We start from the raw sequence: 18,596 nt of genomic DNA, 5'->3' as shown, positions 1-18,596 counted from the left end.
GGTAGCTGGCATAATGAAAATCGTTGTACTCCACTTCATATGTGGCGAAAATATCCTGTACGAGAATATAAATCGACATCTGCTCTCTTTATAGCAAGGGGTGCGGGTAAAACGGAAGCATTCACTCGTTCGAATTGAAGACATCTATAGTGGTGTAACTGCAAAGAGCGTGGAAAATCCGAATGAAACGAGTTCAATTGAAAAGTTGTAACTACCACGTACGCTATTCTACTTTTCGTAGTGCTCGATTGCAGTTGAAAATCTTTTGAATCATTGCTTCCTGATTTTGTCTTTTTATTGTTACTTTCTTTTTCCTTGCAGTAAAAAACATGCCATGAATAGAGCAAAGTTCTGCTACGCTGATGCGAGAACGATATTTGAAACGAAACGACAACATTCAAAATCCACTCTACAGTGACTCGATACAAGAACCGCGAAAAAAATATCAACTCCAAAGCTAATCCGGCCTGAACATATAGTATCGATATGTATGCCCATAGTTCGGAGGACATCAAAGCGACTGTCAAATTCCCATTGCAATTTCGATTTGGTGGGTTCTGTGTGTACCAGTCAGCGGTTCCTTTGTTACCTCCATCCCATTGACGCCATGCTTCTCCGAACCCTCGGCTTGACCAGCTGAGGTCCAGTGGTCCGAGTTACTCGAAAGAGGCGAAAGTAAGACTCGTCAATTTTGCGAGAAGTGGAGAGTTCGCCCAAGTCTCTCGGGCGGAGGTTGCAGGCGCGGTTACTCTCGGTAGTCTGGTTCTGGTTCGCACTGGCCCCGACCACATCAAAGTAGGTGTTGGCCTTGCTTTGAGCACAAAACGCTCGCTGCCCTGCCTAGCTTTGTGACACCGCAGCCAATATACTCCATCCGTTATTACCTAGCCCCCATTCAATATCCTTAATTAAATTCGAAAGCTTATTCACTGAGGTTAATTAGAGTTTCGTTCTGCTGCCGGACCGCGTCGCATTGACGTCACTAAATAAGCTCGCGAGCTCTGGATTACTTAGTGGATGATTGCTACACCCGGGGCGAAACGCAGGCTTTCAGATTCTCCAAAGCCATAATCATTTTTTCTCTCCTATGGTAACATGTGTCAAGTGAAAGTAGGTACACTCAAAGCAACCATTATCACGAAACGATTTATTGATATTTTATGAAATATAAAAAGAAAAGAAAAAACCTATCAGTACCAATGATAGGTGAGTTTGATCCAAGCTTTCGACACTCGAACAAATGTTTCCGGTCCTCTCCTGATTTTGATTTATTTTAATGCGTGAGACTAAATGGGTTGCATGATTATGACTGATTGTGAAGATGATTGAGAAATCATAAAAAGAGCAAATTGTAACATCGATTCGTCCAAGTTGTCCAAAACAAAAAGTCTCGAAGCATTACCATATTCACTTTCTAAGCGGCATGGAAACGAGCTGGAGACTCGATTTCTTAATCGAAAAGATGAGATCTGCTCGTTGAGTGATCTCCTTTCCCCTGCACAGTCTTGCACTCGTTTTTCTCAAAATCCCAATTACCAATACCCGCCGGTGGGGAATACCTAGATAAAAGACGAGAGGGAGGTGAAAGTGAGGAGGGATAGTGATGGCGGGAGAAGGAACAGAGGCTGCGTTACATTTCCTCCTAGGATTACCGGATGTCTGCTCGTCGCTTTGTCTCTGGATCCTGCTTCCTAGGACAAGGAGTGTTCGCCTGAGATTTGAAGGAGGAAATGAACTGGCGGTATCAACAACCTTCCTAATGACGGGGCCGTCGCGTCTGACTCTATCTTCGAAGCTCATTCCTTCTGCCGTTCTCAAACAATAGTCTCACTTGAAGTCGCGAGAGACCGTCGCATCTAATGATAGTTTGGACAGGTTGCTAAATGAGATGCTTTAAGTTCCAAAAATTCTACATTCGCTCTTGATCCCTGATGCGAAGACGTACAACTGCAATTGTGCTGATTGTTCAAAGACTTATTTGTAGATCTTCAGCCAGTATCTTATTGCTCATCGTTCTGCATTTTCAACGCTACAACAAACTTCGATACAACGCGACTTCAAAAGTGCTATATCAAAAAATGGCTAGAGGGCAAACAAGGCAATAGCATAAATAGTAATCGCCTTTGAGTGGGACTTAATCTTCTTCGTCGAAGCGTAGATGCAGTTTCTAACGCGTAGAAGAGCGTACGCGATGGTTGGGTGGTAAGCCGTTTAACAAAACTCGGTCTGCACTTGCGAGAACATCTACAGCCAGTTTTCCGCCAGGCATTATAAGCGCACTCGAAAATGCAGCTTCGCATTAGGTTCCATTTCGATGGAACCGAGATGATACTCCTTTCAGGAAACGTACACCTGTACGTACCCTATTATTCGTGTAAGGCAAGCCGCTTAAATGCACGGTGACTCTGCAAGCTCCTGCAGTCGAGGACAGCAGCTTAGAGCTCGACCATCCCGATAATCTCTAATCCGATGATTGTTCCTGGGTGGAAATCACACACAGAGAAGTGCTTGTTGTACTACGGCTTCCAGCTGAATAATTGCTTGGCTGAAAACATATGCTTTGGCATGACAGACTGCGAATTCGTCCACGTTCATGATAGCGCCGACTACGTCCGAGTCGACATCGACGGCATAGTGGGTACAATAATAAATGTGCGAAGGAGTTTGGTGCCTATTACCTATACGAATTTTCTCTCGTTCGTACAGCGAGATTCACTGAGCGTGTATATACCTATAGCAACGTGCCAAACTTTGTTCGTTTCCGAGGTAAAGCTCCGAGCACGAAAACCTCATTTCATTTTCATACGCTGGTTGACACTTTTGTGTACACCGAGTTTCACCCTCCCACACGGCGCGTTATGTGACTACATATAGGTATATCACGCAGAACCGAATGTCAGTTGATTCGACTAAAAGCAGGATCAAAATACGAGCTGTGTCAGCTGGGCTTATTATTGCGCGACATTGCCAATTAGGCGAATGTTATACGAAACTTTTGGCAATGTTCGTATGACGTACCTCTCTGTGCGGCGAAGCATTCGATCGTTATTGTACAGCGACAGCGTAAAGAAGGTGGAAAGACGAATTGCAGTAGCTCGGTCATGTTTCACCTGAGGGAAAAATCACGTAGAAAGAGTTGCATCGATTCTCTGGTGAAAGTAGTTAGGTCCTATATTTTGATAAAATAACTGATACACCGCAGTGTATAACCTGTAACGGATGATCAAAATTCCAATATTTTGTGCGAAGTAACGACAGATTGAACGGAGTTTCTAAGAGGGAGATACGCTAAAATAGAAAAATAATCTCAACAGTGAGATAAAAGACAAACAAAAAACCTCAGTATCGTACGGCAGACGTAAAACGGGGGCTGCTTTGAATGGCGGGCACTTACTTAGGCAAATGTCTGCAATTCGGATTAAGTATTTGTTCTAAAAGCTAGAGGGAGAAAGCAATAAAGGCCACCTTTCTCCCCGAGACGATAGGGTAGAGCTCGTCAGAATTTTGTTGCCTTCACCCCAGCGGAGCGACGGAAACACCGGTGGACCGCGCACTTCCGAGCTAATAGAATACGTACCTGGTATAAGAGATTATTGCTAAAGTCACAGGGCAAGTGGCTGGCATCCGGACACAACGGCTCAAATCTTGTCAGACAAGCTAATCAGACTTGAACGACCGTTTTACCACAGAGCTGTCGTCGACTCGGAAGAAGATTAGCTAGAATATTGTGAGTACTAGACTACTTAGCTCAGCGAGTTTTCGCTTCCACGTCAATGCTGGAAAGGTTTATTATATTTATTCGTTAGCCAATACAGTGCTCGCAGGCTATAGCAGTTTATGAACTGGGAATAAACTTGGTAGTAGTGCCTATAACTATCCCGCATCGATGGATACACTGAATAGTAGAACTACCTTCTGCTTTCAACGAGATTAAGAATCGGTGCTTCGTTCTTTGTACTTCCTGGCTCACGCCGTTTGGATAAACAACGCCACTAGGCCTGCACTTTAACGTTTTGTAAGTGAGACCAGAACATCTGTGAATTAAGAATCGTCCGAATATAGTTTTAAGGGGTAGAAAATAAAGATTGGTTTGCGGAAGGATTTGAGGAAGCGAACGGTATTAAATACATTCGAATGTAGATTTGGTTTTAAATTTGGATCATCTGATGGTCGGGATCGCAGACGACCTACGGCAATACAAAAGCAATATGGTGAAAATCTCATATAAAGCACTCTAGCGAATCTCAGATTGCAAGATCGTAAGTCTGTACCCACTACTTGCCTTTTATTAGATCATACATCGCTTCCAATTTGATTGCTTGAAATCTGATCTCAGCCGGTGGCCGCGGGTGGGGGTGGGGTGGGGGTGGACGGATATATACGGCGCAGTAGAATCAAGCGCGTGGAGGGTCGGTAAAGGAAAGGTAGGAGCTATCAGTGCGCTCGTCTCTTTCTCGAGTTCTTTTCAAACTACGCAATTTCTCGAGGTTTTTCTTTGCCGACAACTTGACGAGAACATGAGAATTCGTGTTCGAAGTTTTGAGCGAAACTTTACGAATTCTGATCATTCTCCTGCCAATGAGAAATGAGCCCAAAAAATCAAGTAAATAGAAGAGAACGAGAAGGGGAAAAAAAGTAAGAAGATAAAAGTCGAACCATCATGCCCACGAGGCGAAGTATGACTTTGATTAGCTTCGCTGGATCGTTTTCAAAGCATCCGCGTCCACGTATACTCGTATATACTAAAAATCCATTTTTACGATGATAGGGAAAGTTTGTCGAAGATCGAGTTGATTACGTGCATCTTGAGTAGACTATACATATATATATATATGTAATGTATCAAATTATACGCAGATCCACTTTCGTCATCGGAATCACTTTCCTCTGTTCCGTAGAATTAAATGTAACTCGAACGTGCGATATGAATCTGTCAGATTTTCACGACAAGACATCAATGAAAAGGATCGGCAAATCATGAAGCAAGTTGTTGCTTCTCCCCGGCGGTTGTGTTTCACCCGCTTCGAGTCGGAGAATTTCCTCTAGTCATTGCTCTGCTCGCGGTAAGCCTGAGCTTTGGTTAGAAAAGTGCTGAAATAGGCGTCACTCCCTCCAATTCTTCTCCCCCTTCGTCCTCTTTTCACCCTCTTCTCTACCTTCGCGCAGCCGGCCAGCGAGAGGAAATAAAATTTTTCTCTTTGAAAGTGACCGCTCCAAAATAGCGGTTCCAGTTACCGCAAACACTTTCACCCGCTATCAATCGGCTTTTCCCCCTTCGCTCCTCTCGGCTCAATCGTCGTCCGTCGTCGTCCCGTCTCGGTGCCATCAGGTCCAAGTAAGCCTTTCATACGAAACCGCTTTTACTGCCGCGGGAGCCCACAAAAGTGGGCGGGTATTCCAAATGAAGGCATTTGTAGGGACTTTATGAGATTTCAATGGGTCCTTAATCTAAAAGTGCTGACAAGCCCCGCACAAAAGTTTCCTACAGTGAACAAACACGAAAATAAATTGATGCCCCAGCGAAGCTGACGGAGGTCACGTTCAAACTTTCCGTACTTAGTTTATTACACGTACACCAAATTATTGCTGCGCGATGCACTTTTTAATTTTTACAATACGAGCCGGCGATATCGCATGTTTTCTGCACGCAGAGCGGCGCGGTTCTCTGCATATCGTGTTTGACGTGGTTCCCATCAACGCGCGGTATTTCATCCCTCTCGCTCGGCAAATTAACGGAAGTATGTCGAGTAGCGTAGCAAAGTAACTTCGGTATCAAATAGCTAACAATTTGGATCCTCAGTGTACCCGCTCCGGGAGTTTGGTCACGATAAAACAAATTGGAAAAAAATGTCTGTATTAATCAAAGGCCGCGGTAATACGAGAGGTGAAATTCCAGGGTGAGTGCGGGACGGGGGATCGTGTGTTCCAGCAATAACGGCAAATTTCATTAATTGGACCTAATTGTCGGCATATTTCCCGCGCATATTGTTTCCATCCACGTATCCTGCGCCACGCCGAGGGCTCCGCACGTTCCAAAGCTCGGTTAATTCGGTCTAATTTATTCGCAGTTAGATTGGAGTGCGGCTACGAATTATTCAGAGGTTCAAATTGTTCGCGGTTTCGGTACGGAGTCCGCGAAACGGAGGCACACACGCTCGCCGGCAACAACAGGTACACCATTTCCGGTATTTCCGTACATCGGTGCACCAAACTCAATTCACACGTAACCGTGTTATTATATCCTAAACAGCCAAACTATGAGATTGCGGGGGTGGGCAGGGGGCAGAGGTGTGGAACAGTGAAGGCCCAGCGGTTAATTTCTAGCATAAAGCTGCATGCTGAATTATTTCCGACCGCAGATTCCACCCTCAGCTCGTGATTAAATCGCCGCCAACAGCCTAGGAAAATTCTAGCTACTTCCTTCCATAGAAGGCACGTTAATTCATCACCACTTATTTTCAACGCCCATGATCGATACTTCAAAGCCATTCTCTACAGATAATTTCGAGATGGCGTGTCACTACGTGCAAGACAAGTAGTCTCGACGAGACTCGTGCCGAACTTATACGAATGACACCTGCATTTATTGAAAGCGCGAAGCAGATGCGTCGATAAGAGTTAAACCGTGAAACTAGCCGTTCGACCGAGGCGGTATTTCTTCTTATCTGGCTGCGCTGGGGGCAATGGCACGCGGTTATTTGAAAGCGAGTGAATCACGTCGTATTCGATCGATTTTCGACACAGGTTCCACGATCCTGTAGGGCGTACTTTCGCGTTCCGGGTGGAAACTGCAGCCTCCCTCAAGGCACGTGCTCCGAGGCGCTACTGCAACGCTCCCTTTTCACACCTCCGCTTGTCTGTGAACAGTGAAATACCCGCGATGCACTATTTCACGCACTCGTAGATCCTAGAATTTTTTCAGCTTGCAATTTCTCCGCACCTTGAGAACCGCGTCGCTCGTTTCAATATTTCGAGAAAGCCTCTCCAAATCAAGCCTGCATGGCGCTTCTTGGATAGGGTCGGAGACCTGCAGCCTCGATTCCAACCCCCATACCCAACCATAGCTCTCTTGGTGGATCCGAACTACATGGAACAACTACACGTACTCCGTTAGATATTCCAGGAATTCGGCTTCCGCGGGTTTGCTTCTGAACTTCCTCCACTTTGACTGCAAGGACCGAGCTCACGAGGCTTCGTGCATCGTCTACTCGCAAAACTGCGTGTACGTATGCACGCTGCAGCCAGCTTCTCTAACTGCTGCACACCTGCAGTGTGCTCTGTTTTACTCCGCACCTGCATCGCGTAACCTCTAATACGTCTTCCATCAAGTGTATGTATATAACAGTCTGGAGTACCTGAGCTACCGGCGCTGTTTCGTAATTAATATAATTATGGAAGATTCCCGCTACACTCGGGCCATGATTCACTGGGAGATGAGTCGGAAAGTATGTATGTACATTGTATGTATGTATACACACAATCAATTTGAGGTGAAACTTTTGTTCGCGAAGCGTAGGATAACCAATTATAATCTTTCTCTTTCATACCCATCGTCTACGGTATCTAAATATAACCAGTTACCGATTTCTTCGATGCACTCGTCAATCTAGATTGTTTTTCAATAACTGAATCGATATCACGATCACGGTTCGCGTTGCCCAAGATGAAACTTACAAGCAGCTACGTCGTATAAAATACCCGAAATAAATTTTTGACGCCACTGGCATCACTCAATACTAGAATGTGATTTTTCACGTTTTAGTGCGTTCTCTTTGCCGTTGAGAGTTAATTAACGATCTTCTATAATTGTTATCCAAGCGGGTTCATCTTTTATACCAGGATTGAATTGCCCTCATATTCCGAAGTTCAGAGTTTCTGCTCCTATTAAATATTTCTCAGGCCGATCGATTGTTTTCTCTCAATCGCAATAAATGTATCTCCACTCCAGGTATGGGAGACCTTCTTCCTCGTGCCACCATTCACCCCATCGACCATTTCCACACCCCGTTCAACGAGACACGCGAAGGGCGACCTCAGACTTCACTCCCTGCTCCAGGACTCCTGGCAAACGGCCGACGTAGACACGCGACAGGCGCGCCGTCCTCTGTGATGAATGCCGGCAAACTTTGCGCGAAAAGTCGTTTATAACGTGGCGCTATGCTATTGCCTGCACGACGAACCCACTGTATGGGTTATTCGCGAAGTATATACCCAGGGCTCATAACTCCCTCGTGACTCCCGCCCCTCGGCTCCTGCACCGCGAGCATCGTGCCTCTCGGTCTCTGTCTCGTTCGCAGAATGCTGGGTGAAAGTTCCCGGAGATCGGTGGATCTGAGCTCGTTGTTTGTTGCCTCGTGTGAAATTCAGCCCTGGAATGAATTTGTCACTTTCGTCGTCGGGTGAAAAGTGACGAGACATTAGGACTCTGCAGGCATTTGAAAACACTCTGGCTCCAATTATTGCTGGATCCGAGTGATGATTCTTTACTGTCTCTGGGAACACATTACCCTTTAGTATCTCGCATTAAAGGACATGCAGGCCTTCGAGTCTCTTTTTACCGTCATTTCGAGGGTGTTCTCATTTACTCTCGTTCCGGGTTTATCGAGTAAGATTAACTCGCAATCATGCGAAACGATAATTCAACGTAACAGCCGTCAGCTTTGCTGCTTCAACTTTGTTTCATTTCATTATACTTCTAAAGTACGATTTTCTAATTGAATTCCTGCAAGCATTCAATCACAACTTATTTCGTACAGCTCCGAAGCACCGAAGCCATTGCAGGAATGCCTGGATCGGCAGAATTGAAATACTCTGATGGTGACTAAAATTCCATTTTTCACCTGCTGTGCAAGAAAATTTCGTTATCAACCAAACACCGATATTCTCTCAAATCCAACGAATTGAAAACTTATTGAACTTGTGTGAAACTGCAGCAACTATACATTGGTAATATAAGAGTCCACTGCTGGAAGACGATCACATAGTTGAACTTGAACAAATCGTTTTCATCACCCTATTCATCGCAATCGAAAAGTCTTTCAAATTTGCCAAGGAGAGCCCAAAGAATGAACGTGTGCAATGTAGGAACCCATTTTCGGCAACCATTTGGCGCGTACGAAAGATTAAGACTCAAACCTAGGAAATCCTTTGGTCCAAAAGACCAAAGCTGCAAGATGGTCAGAAGATGGTTGGAAAGCTAAAGGTGACAACGAGTGTTGCAAACCCACCATAAGGTTTTCTGGGGCGACTTTCTCCTCTGAGAGGAAAAAAGGGACCCACGTACTCCCCGCGCTGCATCCGCTTTCTTCTTAGCCACGTCTCGGTCGACCCCTTCTCCAGCCTGTCATCGTAAACTATGAGGCTGATAAGAAAAGCGGCTTACCGTATTTCTAATTTTCCCGCTCGTTCGGCAAATATTATGCATACACTGTGAATCTATGTCTCCGTGCGTTGTGAAATATTGCCGACCTCGACCGCTGCTCAAACTTCAACTCAGCTGCGGAGAGGAAGAAGAAGCTGAAGCTGATGCTGAAGGAGAAGAACACGGAGAGAAAGAAAAAGACGAAGATGAAAAGGAAGAGTGGAAGAGGGCACGAAGGCCGTATCCGATGGTGCAGGAGAAAACGGCGAATTTTCTCCACCTCATCCTCATCCTCCTCCTCCTCCTCCTCCTCCTCCTCCCCCCCTCGTATCTTTCGAGAGTGCTGACGCAAGGAAAATCCGGCTATACACTTATCTCGAGATCGTCCCGGAATGGAAAAAGTGTACCGCTCGTAATTGCCCCGCAGTATATATAGCAGCTGTGTAATAACATTCCCGCCTATAGCTGTCCCAGTTTCGCGTCTCGCGTTCTTATCTCGCCCGGTATATATGGCGAAACCAATCATTACAGCATGAGAGTAGCAGATCTGACCATCCAAGAAAAAAATTACAAAAACCAAAAACAAGCAGACAACCCAGCAAACCCACGAAAGACATCACTACTGCCGGAGGCGATGGCTCGGTTGCAATATTTTTCGATTCGCCGAGAATTGCTGAATTGCAGGGGAGTCCGGCGACCAGGGGTGAGGGGGACGGAAACGAGGTAGCCGCGAATGTTGGCATCGGACGGGCTTCCCCCTCCCCCCCTGTAATTATGAAATGATATGCCCGGAGGGAAAGGCTCTCCGTGTATTGACGCCAAACGTCGACACGCCGATCGTCCTGCAGCAGGCTCTGTATGCAGGGGTTGCGGCGACGGCGAACCGACCGCAACAACACAAATGCAAATTTACAGTTATTCGATTACTCAATTTCTATCCGCTCTATCAGCACCGACATTAATCCGATATGCCAATGTCGCAGTTTGCACTGCGTCCCGCGACCCCGTGGTCATCTCTCGAGTTCTGAAGCCGCCCACGGTGCTCCGGAATCGAAACTTGTAATTATCCCATGCGACCAGGTGCGACGATCGCGGGAGCGAGCCTTGACTCTTCTTCCAACGTGGCGTATGGGCCACCTAATTAGTAAGCCAAACTCAATTACAAAAGCAACGCTCGGCGCGGGAGTCTCCATATTTGATCTATTCCGGCTTGCATGGAGCTCGTTAACTGCTAACAAACATGTACACCGCTAGATATTACTTGTTTTCTAATTAAATTTTACCCGCTGAATTTTCCTCTTTCTCTCGCTCGCTCTCTCTCTCAATCTCATACTCCACGCTCTCGTTTCCGCTTCTTACTCTCTCACCCTCCCGCACATTTCATGAAATTCACGTATTACATGTATATTCCCTAGTTCATGTTTTATTCTCGTATAGCAAAGTGCCCACGGTCCTACTAGCATCGTGGCTAATATATTTTCCAAAACAATATCATTCTACTCATGGCTTATTCCTGCTCATTCAAATATTATGTCTTATTTCTGCCAAGGAACAAGCAGTCCAATTTCACACCGGTGTACATACACTTTTCTTATTTTTTGACATCATCAATTCTTCTTACTTTGTCGCAGTGGCGGGCGAGTTCCTCGACTCCTGGAGCTGGGATGGCTTCATTTATAATCATTTCCTGGGGATATATATCTCATTTCATACCCAGCTACGGGGACGAGGGACGAGCGCCCGAACCGTCAGTCCGTCAGTGTCACCCCCTTCTACCCTCTTCTTCCCCCCCATCCCCCCTTTCCTCTGTGGCAGTCAAGCCTGTCAATCTTATACATATATCATTCATTGGCCTCCAGCTATAATTTTTTTATTTTACACGAGCTGCTTGCTGCAGTCAAGTACCTTTTTCCAAATCAATAATCCAGAGGGAGACAAGCGTAATTGTTTTTCAGCGTTCGTCCGAAATGATTAATGGCATTGTGAATTCCGGGAGAGAAAATTATGTACACGGAGAAGAGAAAAAAAAAAAAAAAAAATTATCATCAAATCCATACGCACATTACAATTTTTATTCAAGGAGAAATTTTTTGCTCTAATGTGAAAGGCTTGTATTTTTATAATCACATTGAATACGTTGTGTATGTGACAAGATACATTGAATTGAATGTGCACTGTTCTAATTATTGTACTCGTTTTCTTTTTCCAGGTAAGTTGCAGCATTGACGAGTACCTTATGTATCACCTTCAGAAATTGGGTATGTAGCTATAATCTCCATTTGACCAGAACGTATGTTCGTATAGAATATTTCTACAGAAGTTGATGAATCTAAGGTGCGTCTTAGCAGATTGTACGACAAATTCGGGAAAGAAAACAATTAGCAGACATAATGAACAGATCAAACAGGCAGTTCAAGAACCAAAGCACAGCATAGAATCGGATCGATTGCCTGTCTGAACAACAGCATCGAGTATGCAATGCAGCACATCACAAATTGTTGTACCGATTCGTTTACATGCATTTATAAACAGGCCGCCAACCGTTATACGAACTAGATTTTCACCCAAATCTCGATTTAGATCATCACTAGTCACAATGCACAGTTAGCTTGCCTTGGTCAGAATTTGCTTTACGATTCAGAGCATCCGCAATCCACCTACGCAACTAGCTTAAACGAAGACAGATTCTGGTTTCACCAAAGTGGTCCACGGATCCTGCAACAACAGCAATCGTTGAATGCATGAAGCTGTACATGTAACTCGGCAATTGAGTATCGCGTTGACTCGGAACTGAACTCCTCGAAGGCTCGTATCTCGTCACTCTGCTCAAACGCAATTTCCTGTACTTCTTGATGCAGGCATAAACGCATGTACATTCGCTTTCTGTTTCCGAATCGCTTCATTCACTCAAGTATGTTCGGAGGAGCGAACCGAAGCTAAACGAGTTTGCGGAATTTCGTCCAGGAAATATTATCGAAAAGCCAAATACTTGGAAATGAAAAATTCGGAGTCTTGATCCTTAATCTCGACAAGCCTGAACGCTTCGCTGGGTTGCAGTTTATCTCCGTGCACGTACTTTCGTCTGATTGCACGCGCTGATAAGGTTTTTCGACGCTAATTTAACACCCCATGGCACTTCTACCGTCTGCGATAACGATTGGCGGCCTTCGAATTTTGGATAACAGAGCGTGCTCAATTTTGGTCCAATTAAAACAGGCGTATAGGCATTTTATCGAATTATTCGTGGATTCTGTTAAGCCCGCAGCGACGCGTCGAAGCGTCGATAATCTTCTTAGCCGGCTGCCCGTGTCCTACCGAATGCGCTATCGTTTGGTTCGTAAAATCCCGGGCCAAAGCTTCAAATTCAACAGCTTCGCGTCATAAGCACGCAAAACGTGTCTGACTTTGCTTCCGCCAACAAGCGGATTTTGTTCAGTGATTTATTAGCGAGCGCGGAAAGGCAAATGTTCACCACAGCTATCTGCTGCTGATACACTGCACATACTTACTGATTCTCTGCATTTTTCGTAATTTTTTTTCGTCGCCATCCAAGAGAATATCATAATTTCTAAAGTCAATTGAACTGTATAACCCTTCATACATCTACCATATAATTTCACGATTCACGATTTTTGCAACCTATGACTAACTTAAAAGGTCGTTATAAACACTCCGCAATGAGTCATGCATCTCCTGCGTTTCCAAATCGTTTTTCAATATCTCACTTGATGTCTGGACCAGTTTCTCACATACTCTTCTCCTTCGACAATGAAAATGGCTAGCCCTAAAATTTTCCACAGATCAGACCAGGTGTTGCAAAACTTTTTACTTCCATACAGAAATATCATCTTGTACAGAATCAAGTTAATTATGAAGTCAAGTCGTGCGTATCAAGTCCTGGGGCAGTATCGAAAGTGATATACTTGAGAGAAATAACTAAAATGTTATATTTTACTTGAGATGTTCGTGCAGGCGTAAGTCAATTTATAAAGTCATTCACCCACCTCTTACCTTTGTAGATCTTCATTCATTACCTGTTTTTCTGACCTTCTCGAGTAGCTCGAATACAAAAATACTACAGGACACGTTATTGTCTCTCGAGAACAATTCATTTCTCTATTTATGCTTAATGAGTGTAACGAATAATTAGTTTCATTTCACGGCTTATATGCATGAAGCGTGTGATTAAAAAATAAGTTAACCTCGACGGTTAAATGGAACATGAGCTCAAAGGCTAGTTGTATATGGAATGAGTTTGAAACACGCAAGTGCTTTGTGGTCAGCAGCTGGGTAGTCGTTACCTTCAGTCTCTCGCGGCCGCTTCCGTCAAGGTGCAAACGACCAGCTGCAACGTTCAGGCGAAGTTGGAATAAAAAAATTGCACCCCCACGAGTCTATGAAAATGCGCAGAGCCTGGCTGGCTAGAGTAGAATCGCATAGCGTTGGATGAAATTACTCTTTTCCAAGACAATGTATAAACCATGGACCGCCACGTGGTGGTTAATTTTACCAGGAAAGGCAAGCCGCGATATGATAAGTATAACTTTGGGTTCTCGGATCAGACCAAGTATTTTTTATCAAGTTCTTGATTGACACCGGTGAAATTCTGCTGCTGAAAAAGTTACGCGAGAGAGTAAAGAGAGAGACGGAGCTGTAGGAAAAAGGGAGAGAACGATGCGACGTAGTCGCGGAATTCCCAGCTCTCGAAACATGGTTCAAAGTAAATATATCGGAATGTTTGACACGTGTCGCCTGCCGCTAAGGGTCACGCTACGTTACTCAAGGTTCAAGAATTTCCAGTCTTCAAATTTCCTTTGCAGTCGGAGGTATCCATTCCAGCGAATAAATCAATGTATGAACTTCCAACATATTTTCGACGGAAACTCACCTTCCGCTTGATTGAACTTTTTCTACATGTTATTCACTAGTGAACTGTCTGATCAATTTCTGGATCCTGCAGGGCGAACATGGCATTTCAAGATTCTGTCTATAATTTGGCATTTTTACCTGAGTTTCATGGACGAGGATTTCTCCTTCACCGCAAACCCGCCAAATTTGCGTTCCTCAAAGTTGCGATCTTTGAATCTGAGATACCTTATTACCTATGCGAGTCCCTTCGAGTACAGAACAGGCGAAGTGGAACTTGGCCCTTGACGTCCTCGTCCCTTGTACCCGATCCTTCGGTTCGCCGACGCCGCTGTCGGGTTCGGGACTTCCTTTCTGTTTTTTTGTTCTACTTTGCGATCGAATTTCGTAATGCATGCATGCTTGGGCAACTCTCATAGTGAGTGAGATACCAGCGTGACCAGTCAGCCGTCGGCTAGCGCGTGCTTCTGAGAGTGCATTGCCAGAAATGCTTTAGTTCGGGACTCGAGGGAAATCATGTATGAAGTCCTGCGCTGTCCCTTTTGCTCGGCCCGTCTGCCTTCCCCCTCTCTCGCTCTGTTTTATTTTCTACAACCACCGTTGTCACGCCCTTGTAAGACTGAAAATGACTTTTATCTCAACCATACTTTATTCTAAGTAAGACGTCGGCTATCCTGGGAGCGTGAATTATCAAAATGTTAGGAGATACACGGGATGAATAGCCTCGATTACCTGATTGAGATATGGGAAGAATAGTAATTGAGATTTTCGTTGGATTTCAAAGACTGGAGTCACCTTCATGGATGCGAAGCTATTGCTACAATTTTGCTGATGCATTCGATAATCATTATATTCTGTCAAAATAATATTTAAAAAAAAGCTGAGAAATATTTCAGCAGTTTTTATGTAATTAAAATTTTCCACAAATTATGTTGATGATCATTCGAATATGAACTGCAGAAATCAGTTTGAACCATCTTGCACGTTAGACTGACATTTTAGAGATTCGCAAAAAATGATATCTTCCAAATTTACTAGCGGCTTAGTCGGATCTAGATTTCTCTGACTTGTTAAATTGAACTCGTACCAATTTCGCTGTCAGTGATTCGTGATAAATCAGCTCAATCATTCTTGTGAAATTCTATTGAATATGTTGTTCCGATAACCGGCTCGAGTTCATATTTACGACATGAGAAACCGATGGAAATATAAATTCAAGTAATATGTTTGAAACCCTGGCACCACCGCTTCGACACGACCTTAACCAAGTTGTTTTCCTCGATGTTCGTTGTTATATTTTTCATTCCTTCGACGCGGAAGCAGAGAAACGGTTCGCGCGGTAAATGATGATTCGAGAAAACGAGCAGAATTTGTAACCCTCTGCCTAGGCGAGGAAGTGAAATTACAACTTTGTTACGGGCTGTAAAGGCTGTGGAGAGGTATTCGAAATTGTTTTAATTTATTCCCAACTAAATGCGAACGCAATAAAACTCGTAGTTTTAACACGCTGAGTGGATTACGGTGGTTACTCCTTGTAACTCGTATCAAATTACCCTGCATCAACCCGCCCGGCAATCTGTGCTTAATGCTTCGCGTTCGATTACCCGGTACGGCGTAAGCTCGAAAATCCACCGCGTTGAGCCATCGTTTAGTTCATGATCTTAAAACGTATCGAGTTACAGCGAATTGATCCTGCAGTAAAAATTTTCTACGTTCCATTCTCTCACAATTTTCGAAGAGAAGCAAGAAAAGCCGTTTATTTCACACGAGATGCAAGCAGACCTTGAATATTGAGCTTTCTTCGAGCAGGATCGAAAGTCGAGTACCGGATAAATTTCTGTTATTCTCAGTCGAGTAAATCATTTATCCAGGGTCACTAATTGCGATTACCCTGCTCCCGGGTCACATTGTTTGGCTAGCCGGGTATAAGATGACGTCTAGCTGGCCGTGGGACGAGTAGGAGGCATTGTTCGTGTTTGTCAAGATGATCGGACGGACCCTGGTGTCCATCTTTCATTGTTATCGCTAATGGAGGAACTTTTGCCTCTTCCTCTCTATTCTACCGGCACTCACTCGTCGTTCTTTCTTTCGTAGGAGAAGGACGCGACTTTTCCAAGAGTTTGGAATCAGGAGATGTGGATTCAGCTACTGCAGCCTATCTTTCATCTGCACCACATTTTGAAACTCGAAACTTTGACGATCTGCACCAGCCAGACTTTTCACCGATCGGGTATTTGCTGGTAGTGATTTGCCACGCGACTGATTCGCACACCACGCTTTTTCAGGCTTTGCGTTCAATTCAATTCCTCTCGATGTTCTCTTCTACTTTCGCACACGAATAACGGAAAAATATAATGGTGAAAGACAGATTATCCGACAGAACTTTATTAAAAACGTGATAAAGTCTAACCCAGGTTCTTTCACTCTACTCTGTTCTCAGATATTGAATGAGATAGGAAAACAACAGTGAGGAAAGCTCGTGACGTAGTCCAGCTTTTATTCGATAGAATAACGAGTATTCCGGCATTTGTTTCATTTTTTTCCTTTCTTTGAGTGGTCAACGGGATTCGTCGACCTTCGCACTCTGAATCGTATGTGACATGCATGTACGTGCGTCAATGTGCCTGAAATCGGACTGATCAAAAGTGCACTTTTCTGTCATGATCAGTCGCATGGTTGATATTTAGTGGTTTTTTGCCTGTTCACTAGACTAAGAAAACGAGATGGGATCCGCTGTATAGCGAGGAGAGTCATTGTTGTTCTTATTTTTATTAGCGTTCGAGTCGAGCCGCGGAAACAGTTTGAATGTACCTTCGGCTTAACGGAATTCGCTCGTGCTTTCACCCTAATTGACGAACGAATCGACGCGAATCCCAATTCCGATTCGGATTCAGCGTTGAAATCTCTCGCTACGGTTGCTCTCGCCTGCTATATAACCCCTCCACTACCGTTTCGGATGAATAAAACCGGCCCTCTCATTTAAGTATGACTGAAACATCCCTCAATAAAATGGCCAATTTGTAGGGGCGCCCGGAGGGCTTCGATTCTCAGGCAGCTCGTTAAAATAGGCTCACGAATTCGTAAGCTCGTCGTGGATGGCCGGATTTCGACTGGGTTTACAAGAATGTTTCGAACTTGACTTTTCCACTATTTCACCCTCACGCTCTTCCGGCCCGTCGATGATGAAATCAGTTTCCGTTGACGCGTGTCTTTTCATACGGTTGTTAATCCGTATTTGAACAAAAAAGAGAGTAAAAAAAAAAAACAGACAAAAAACTCAGCAACACAGCGTGTACCCTACTGTCGTTAAATTGAGTACTTCACATTGAATCGAATTGCAATCATTTTAAGACCGTCGCTCATTGCCAGTGTAGACGGCAGTCTTAAGTCTTATGCCCCGGGAATAAAGGCTTCAATCACTTTCTCGTACTTAGTTACGCAACGACAGTACCAAACCCCGCAATTAAAGTTTTGAAAATTTGATGGTCCTATTTCGGCATCGCTGAGCAGGATGCTTCTCGATATATTACTTCTGTCAGGATTGTTATTGAGAGTGCCATTAAATATTATACGTCCGACATGTTGTAGGACCATTTGCTTGGCGTGAAATTCTTAGTTGACTCTTTGAGTAAAGAAGGATCGTTACTCTTTATAGATCTTCGACGAAGGAACCCTTAGGCTCGGGCGTAATATCTTTTATTAAACTCTCAATGAAACGATCAAATTTAAAACCAATTCCGCCTCGCAAAGACGAGGGTGAGGAATATAGAGCTGCTGCTCTTCTGTTGCACACTTGCACAAACCTGAATCAGACTTTTGACTGCTACAATAAAGACCCCGATTGAAACAAACGGTCGAACTTATGCTGCGGGCAAAACTTCGAATCGGAAGGGTGGGTCTGATATTTTTCTAAAGACACGGAGTGTTCGAAAAATTAACCCAGAGTTGAGCTCGAAATACATAAAATAAATCACTCATTCGTTTTCACTCAGTGAGTTTTGTCAAATTGTTTTTACTCAGCGTGTTTTTGTTACTCTTCGTACCTGACTAATTCAGACGTCGTTATTGGTATAATTTCAAAATCTATGTCCAGATGATTCTTTAATATTGTCACGAAAAGTATAAAATCAATTTTTGCGACCAGTTAAATTATGAAATGTGAAGCTCATGTCAGTTTTCATGTGATAGGAACACTTTGTCCCTTGGTGATACCTCGTGGGTGGTGATTCATGGAAACTTTTCAAGTACAGGTGTCTAAGACGATGTATGTAATATCATTCAGATCATATACCAAGAATCCACCCTGAGGTGCGTTTGAGTTTTGATTTCAAGATAAAAGCAGGTATTAAATTATTCAAAAAACACTGCG

General features: G+C 44.1%; 1 protein-coding gene across 4 annotated transcripts in view; it reads left to right on the top strand.

The window, feature by feature from the left end:
• The window catches only part of LOC124407804 (CUGBP Elav-like family member 4), a 514,861-nt gene that overhangs the window by 242,226 nt on the left and 254,039 nt on the right, over positions 1–18,596 (top strand). Inside the window, exon 1 of one of the 4 annotated variants that reach the window (XM_046884340.1) lies at positions 11,598–11,619. The exons of the other annotated variants lie outside the window; for them this stretch is intronic. The gene's annotated coding sequence lies outside the window, so the exon portion shown is untranslated. Of the gene's footprint in view, positions 1–11,597; positions 11,620–18,596 lie in introns of those variants that run through there. 4 annotated transcript variants of the gene reach the window in all.

This window comes from Diprion similis, chromosome 6 (assembly GCF_021155765.1).
Source record: "Diprion similis isolate iyDipSimi1 chromosome 6, iyDipSimi1.1, whole genome shotgun sequence".
Lineage (NCBI taxonomy): Eukaryota > Metazoa > Arthropoda > Insecta > Hymenoptera > Diprionidae > Diprion > Diprion similis.
This window is presented reverse-complemented; position numbering and strand designations above follow the sequence as displayed.